The sequence below is a fragment of the Ambystoma mexicanum genome, chromosome 3p (genome assembly GCF_040938575.1).
Source record: "Ambystoma mexicanum isolate Mex_15411 chromosome 3p, UKY_AmexF1_1, whole genome shotgun sequence".
In the NCBI taxonomy this organism is placed as follows: Eukaryota; Metazoa; Chordata; class Amphibia; order Caudata; family Ambystomatidae; genus Ambystoma; species Ambystoma mexicanum.
The window spans coordinates 196,221,232-196,229,171 of NC_090925.1; the positions used below are offsets into that span (position 1 = coordinate 196,221,232).

The following is a 7,940-nucleotide window of genomic DNA, read 5'->3' on the forward strand; positions in this document are numbered from 1 at the left end:
ATATAAAAACTTACAAAATAAAAACAACAAACATTTTGAAAAACACAAAATAAGTGTGGAAAATCATACTTATTGACCACTGGGTAACACAGAGCAAGCCCCAAAGTATAAAGAAATGATCTCAGGCAAACAAAACCACTACATGCAGAAGTACTGTCTCTAGGAGCTGGAAGGCTTGGTATCTCCATGGAAGTTGATTTATCTCCAAAAGGAAAAAAGAGAAACTCACAGAGCCCCGATTGTGGTTACCCACACTTGGCACAAAGTCATGCCCCGATCCTCTAGCTAATGAGCTTTTCATCGGCCCAGCTTTCTTAGCAACCTTTTTCTTCTGGAGGCGTGGGTTAAACAGAAACTGAGGATGAACCAATCATCGAATAGGCCAGTGCTTGACCTCCATCATGATGAACTCTGTAATATTCAGTGCCTCTCCTGTCCCAGGCTGGACAGCGGTCACCAAGCTCCTACGCATTCATTCATTCCAAATCAGCCTGTAGTACAGAACCAAGCGTACTGGTCTGCGCCCTCTCAGGGCTATCCTCCGGTGCTCACCTCTGGGTGAGGGCACCCTATCACCTGTTGCCTGCACAGAGCGATTCTCCGTCCTAAGCTGTTGTTATCCGGACCCACCATTACAGCCGCTTGTCTCCCCGATGCACAAACCATCCCATTGTTCACCTCCCTCTAAGCGACGCCTCGCAGGCTATCGAGGGCTGCTCTCGCAGTGGTGGTTCATTGAAGAGAGTCTTGACAAAATTGATCCCTGCGTCTCAAAACAGGGAGGTACCATTGGCATAACCTGCCACTCTGAGCCATGCCATGGAGACAGGAACATGTTTAACTAAGCAGTGTGGGATACAAAAGGCATTATATAGTTCCAGGGGAGAAACTCGCTCAAGGGATCTTAAGTTAAAAGCCATCCTCGGTTTGTCAGTACATCTCTAGGAGCTGGCTGGTTTAGCTATAGACTGGCTAGTCTAGGAGAGGGAGAGGGAACAGGCTGTTCAGGGTAAGGACAGTGGGGCTCATCCCAAGTTTGCTGGTATCCTGGTGGTAAGTCTGCTAGGATACCGGCAAACGGACCTACCGTTATCTGCGACTGGTATCCAACTATTACTGGGATATTCAAGTGCCGGCAACAGCATTCCTTCCCCATTCCATGGCATACCATAGGACTCCATGGGTGGCTTGCCGGTGGGGGCTGGAGGTAAATCAGTAAACCCTCACCAGCAGTGTCTCCTCGGTTCTGAAATCAGTCTCTAAGCTCAGTAATGTGGGCAGTCTCTAATGAGTGAAGAGGGTTCTCTGAGTCTCTGTTCAGTGATTAGGACAGTCTCCCACTTCAGTGATGAGCACAATGTCTGACCACTGCTTAAAACTACACAACAAACTGGGAGAAAAGCACACCTCTTCTTCTGATGTTTAAAGATACTGGTTATATTATTCAGTTATATAGAGCTCCAAAAGGCTCATCAGGTCTTATTGGTTGTCAAGGGTGCGGGGGAGAAAACAATTGACTCTGGTATCACAAGTCAGTATAATAATGAACACAATAGAATTCCTATGAGTGATAGGAACTCCTGTCCCCTGCACACCATATGGTAATGGAAAGAAAATAATTCCAATCAAATTTTGTAGGATTTCAGAGATAATTCGACAATTTCAACATTCATCAATTCAACAATAAAGATGTTGTTATATTTGGTATTACTATATTTCCAGAATAGCTCAATTTCAATGATTCATGTATATATTTTTGCATTAATAAATAATCTCCATAGGACTTTATCAAGTGAATTCAGTTTTTATGGAAATCAACAAAAAAGGTCCAAAACATTGATCATTCTCAATGGACAAATTAAATGACAAAGCTCTACGCGTTTCAAGAGATATATCCTCTCTTCTTCAGGAGCCGAAATTAATTCAGTTGTCTTTGTTAAATTCAGAAGTATTTCTTAATAACAGAATTTCCCGTTACTGTTCAATTGCTTGTTGTTTAAACGTTGTGAGATCATGAAAACGTCACCTTTCATCATCAGTGTTCGTTATTGAGGTAAACTGTAAATTACACAATATTTTAGTCACAAATACTCTTATATGTATTGATCATTCAGAGATTGATCAATGTGGTCAGTACCTGTACATGGGTCAGGAAACTGAAGATAGCTGTCCTTCTTGCAATTGCTAGCAATCTAGCCGTGGTGCTAATGATTCTTTCATATTTGTTTCAAAAGGACTCGCACCTGTGTTCGTGAAATAGTGAATGCATCATCAGAATATTTGTGTGGTTGTCTATACATTCACAATTGTACTGTAAATGCAGTGCGAGTACTCACCCTCAGAATCCTTTCAAAGCTGAAATGGCTGTGCTGCAGCAAGACGGTCTCGTGCTCCGCGTTAAATCTGTGAACAAAGTCCGACGTTAAAGTCTGCGACTTCCATATGTTTATCAACAATATGCGTTTTTTAGTCACCGTGCTTACCTGATTACAGTGCTATGGTCCCTGCAGCCGTGTGTTAGCTGGAAATGTATGCAGTGTCTCTCACTCGATTGTAGAATCAGTCTGTTGCCAAGCAACATGCGTACAATATAGACACGTGATAGTTCAATGTTAGTCATGTGACGGTTAGGATTCTGGGAACAGTAGTTCCAGGAAATTGCCTTGGGATACACCCATTTTAAGGAATGAAGTGCTCCTAGTCAATCTGGTGCCTTATTGTCACTACTAATTTGGTGTCAATGGAGTTCTAGTCTCCTAGGTGCAATTTAATGCTGCATACGTGCAATCATATTCTTTAATGGATTAGTTAAATGCTTCGTTACAATGACCGTTCTGACCATTTTAGTCAGTAAATGATTGTGTTGAGCCTACCAGGTTAGATTGTCATTTCATTATATCACAGCGCCATTCTCAATGGTGCAATTATATTTTCAGCCTACTCATATTAAAGTTATAACGCCTTGTCACAGTCGAGAACTTGGCACCCTACCTCCTCAACCCAGCCCTTCAAGTCCCCGGCTCGAACAACCCTGATACCTTAGCCAACACCTTCAAGGAAGTCATCACGTCAGCTGTGGATGCCATTGCTCTCCTGACTCTCAAAAAGGCTAAAAAAGCCAAACATGCCAACTCATGGTTCTCCAAAGAACTCCTCGACCACCGTGCGCAGAAGAGGATTGCACTATCCACATGGAAAGCAAACCCCTCTGAAGCCACTAAACAGAAGTTCAAAGCTTCCTTTAACACCAGGATCGCTGACGCCAAGTAGGGTTCCAAGGAACTATTCACCATCTTCAGGCAACTCGAAAAACCGTCTGCTCCCCCCCCCCATCAGTCATCAAAGATGAGAAATGGTGTAACAGCATTCAATCTGCCATGCTACAGAAGTTCAACACCCTGCAAACTAAAATTCGTGGCCACCAAAAAGCCCTCTCTGACATTATAGCAAACATGCATGCCAAGCCACCTACCAAGACCAGGTCCTCCCCGCTGTTCGAATTCAAAAATATTACCGAGCAAGAGGTCATCACCCTGCTCCATTCTATTAAACCCTCCAACTGCAAAGGTGATGCCTGCCCTGCCAGCCTCATAAAAACTCCGCACCCCGCCTAGCCTCCTTCCTTACAGCCTTTATCAACTCATCCTTCCAATCAGGCCATGTACCATCAGGACTTAAGGAAGCCTGGGTACGCTCACGGCTCAAAAAACCTTCACTGTACCCTTCCGTCCCGAGGAATTACAGGCCCATCACAACTGTACCTTTCCTGCTCAAAATTTTGGACAAAGCAGCCTACTTGGAAGTCCAAAAGGTCCTAGAGGACAACCGTCTCCTCGGCCTATGGCAATCTGCGTTCCGCCCCCGATATGGGACTGAAACGGCCCTCCTAGACCTGAAAAACCAAATGGATGATCTCAGAGACGCAGGCAAACCTGCCCTCCTACTGCTCCTTGACCTTTCTGCAGCGTTCGATTTGGTTGACCACAATACCTTGTGTCACCACCTAGCCACCCAAGCCAACTTCTCACCTAAAGCCTGCCAGTGGATCACCTTCTTTCTCCAAGAAAGGGCCATGAAAGTCTTTTCTGAAGTTGCCGCCGCCACCCCCAGCCACCTCACCTGCGGTGTCCCTCAGGGATCCTGTATCGCACCTACACTTTACAACCTCTACTAGACCTCTGTTTAGCATCCTTGACTCCCTTGGTATCTCATATACCAACTATGCGGACGATACGCAGGTACTCTTCCCACTCACGGGCGACTACCTAGCAGACTCCAACACCCTCACCTCTATCTACTCTACCATCCAATCCTGGATTGCTGAGAATTGGCTCTGCCACAATAGCGAAAAAAACGAACTCCTCCTTATTGGCTCACCCTTCACCCTCGGTAACCTTGGAGATCAGTACGACTCCTTCACTATTGATAACATTCCAATTAGGGTCTCTAACCATGTTAAGACACTCGGAGTCTACCTTGACTCCGACCTGTCGATGGACAGACAGGTCAATGCCATTGCTGCCTCCTCAGCTTACTACTCCAAAGTCCTCAACGCAGCCAGGCCCTTCCTGGCCTGTCAAAGGTTGCCTCACGATTGCCAGGGCAATCATCGGGTCAAGACTTGACTACTGTAATGCCCTTCTCGTGGGGACTTCCAACAACAACCTGGCCAAACTTCAGCTAGCCCAAAACAATGCACTAAGGGCAGCCACCGGCACGGCAAGGAGAAACCATATCTCTGAAATCAGAAGACAAGTACACTGGCTCCCTGTCAAAGAGAGAATTGTCTTTAAAACTCTTGCCCTCACCCACAAATGCCTCCACGAACTTGCCCCTCCTTACCTGACCAACAGAATTACTAGGCACTCCGCCACAAGACCGCTCAGATCCATCTATGCCAACACCATTGTTACGCCTACCTCTCGGAAAGTGCGCGCGGTTGGCTCCAGTTTCCCCACTCTAGCAGCCACGCACTGGAACGCCCTGTCTCCTCACCTAAGACTCATTGAGTCCCACCTAGCCTTTCGTAAGGCTATCAAAACCAGACTTTTTGTGTAAACTAAATCTGTTTCCTCCACTGCGTATATGCCTGCCAAACTGTAACTGAGCCATCTGGCAACTGCATGTAATCTTGAATCTGTGTATCCTCTGTAACAGCGCCTCGATGCCTTATGGGCTGCAAGTGCGCTTAACAAATGCAAATAAATAAATAAATAATAAACTTCTTTTGATCTATTTACACATGACAATATTTTTCAATAAATGCATTCACAAGAGTGAAATATGTTACAATAGCCTTGCACAGCAATCTGTTAATGGTTATTTCACATTTTGCTAATACAATTTACAATACACAAATGTCTTGGACTGTCTGATTGTTATTGTAGTTCCATATATACATGTAGTATCCCATCAAGTCATGGTGATTGATTCTCCACAGAGTTAATCTAGTCTAAGCACCTGAAGTGTAAGTCTAGTCCTCCCTGATCTCGTTCATAGGAGTATGTTCATAGGAATACACTCAATATAAACTCCTCGTTCATCCCTCTGGGTTCCAATGCTTCCAATTTATGAATCCAGAACATCTCCCTACGCAATAATATCTGTTGCAAGTTCCCTCCTCTTGTTGGTCTCATTACTGTTTCGAGGACCACAAACCTTAATTGTGAAATCATGTGGTGTTGGTCTCTGAAATGTCTGGATACTGGCGATTTAACATTTGTAGTTCTTATATTAGATGTGTGCTCCGAGATTATGTCTTTGACACGCCTTATTGTTTGACCAACGTTATATTTCCCACATGGGCAAATCAGTCCATATAACACACATTTGCTTTCGCATGTGGCGAAATCAAAAGATCAAAAGAAGTTTATAACTTTAATATGACTAGGCTGAAAATATAATTGCACCATTCAGAATGGCGTTGTGATATAATGAAATGACAATCTAACCTGGTAGGCTCAACACAATCATTTACTGACTAAAATGGTAAGAACGGTCATTGTAATGAAGCAATTAACGAATCCATTAAGGAATATGATTGCACGTATGCAGCATTAAATTTCACCTAGGTGGCTAGAACTCCATCGACACCGAATTAGTAGTGACAATAAGGCACCAGATTGACTAGGAGCACTTCATTCCTTAAAATGGGTGTTTCCCAAGGCAATTTCCTGGAACTACTGTTCCCAGAATCCTAACCGTCACATGACTAACATTGAACTATCACGTGTCTATATTGTACGCACGTTGCTTGGCAACCGACTGATTCTACAATCGAGTGAGAGACACTACATAAATTTCCAGCTAACACGCGGCTGCAGGGACCATAGCACTGTAATCAGGTAAGCACGGCGACTAAAAAACACATATTGTTGATAAACATATGGAAGTCGCAGACTTTAACGTCAGACTTTGTTCACAGATTTAACGCGGAGCACGAGACAGTCTTGCTGCAGCACAGCCATTTCAGCTTTGAAAGGATTCTGAGGGTGAGTACTCGCACTGCATTTACAGTACAATTGTGAATGTATAGACAACCACACAAATATTCTGATGATACATTCACTATTTCACGAACACAGGTGCGAGTCCTTTTGAAACAAATATGAAAGAATCATTAGCACCACGGCTAGATTGCTAGCAATTGCAAGAAGGACAGCTATCTTCAGTTTACTGACCCATGTACAGGTACTGACCACATTGATCAATCTCTGAATGATCAATACATATAAGAGTATTTGTGACTAATATATATATATATATATATATACAATGAAAAAACTTTGTTAAAAGGGACGTTATGGTTAAGTTGCGCTACTAAAAACCTATCAAATTCAGTAAAAAAACTTTGTTAAAGGGACGTTATGGTTCAAAGTAAAACCGAAAAACCCCTGAAATTCGCCAGTTATGGTAAGCTAAGCAACCATAACTCGCGCCACCGTGCACTGCTAACACTAACACCCAGAACATCAAAGATGACATCACAAATGTCATTGATGACATCACTGATGACATCACATGGCTGGCTCTCCCTTTTTTTTCCTTTACTGACATATCTAAGCCACATAGTTTTCTTCAGTAACAGTCAGGAAGTAAAAATTGAAAAGGTATTATATTTGTAGACTTAGGGTCAAGTCATATCATATGAAACATATATATAGCGGAAGACACAGGCATGAAAGAGAGCAATCCTTTCTGTGCATGAAGATAATCATTAGAGTTATCAGCACTTTCTCATAGTTTTATTTTTATTACTATACCTTCCCTGTATATGCTCATATTTGTATACATTGTACTCACACTCCTTTCCTTAGGGTTCACTGACATAATTTGATACACATACATACAGAAAGTAGCACCTTTGAAACAGAGCAATCATTTCTCTGCATAAAGATAATCAGTTAGGTTATGAACTCTTTCTGCTACTACTTCTGCTTTTTTTGCTTACTTCTCTGTCCCTGTATATACTCATATTTGTATGTGTTGTTGTCTCTTTGTGTTTTGTCTGTAATAATGTAATTATGTATTAAGTGGGTTTTATTAGCTACTTATTACATGTTTCACAGTACGCAAAACTCTAATAAGAAAGCAGTTATCATTTCATTATTCTACATGGCAAGATTATGAATATTGCACCTTCATCATGTATACTGCACACACTGCCTAGGTTTCTGCATGAGTTGCTTAGTATACTGGATAGAACTTCATAATAGAATGATATTTATATCAATGCATTGCTTAATGCACTAATTAGCTCATGATATTTATTCAAATGATCCTTGACACTTTTTGGTCAACATTATAAGAATCCCTCCTACAGAGTTTTCATGAAAAGTAAATGCACATGTGATGTCATCAGTGATGTCATCAATGGCATTTGTGATGTCATCTTTGATGTCCTGGGTGTTAGTGTTAGCAGTGCACAGTGGCGCGAGTTA

General features: G+C 42.5%; 1 long non-coding RNA gene across 1 annotated transcript; it reads right to left on the reverse strand.

Moving 5' to 3' along the window:
* Positions 1-2,137: 2,137 nt before the first annotated feature.
* Positions 2,138-2,565, reverse strand: LOC138580242 (uncharacterized). Its single transcript, XR_011304216.1, has 3 exons — positions 2,484-2,565; positions 2,337-2,403; positions 2,138-2,243 (listed from the first exon to the last, which is right to left on the reverse strand). It is a non-coding gene; the product is annotated as an uncharacterized lncRNA (long non-coding RNA).
* Positions 2,566-7,940: the final 5,375 nt, after the last annotated feature.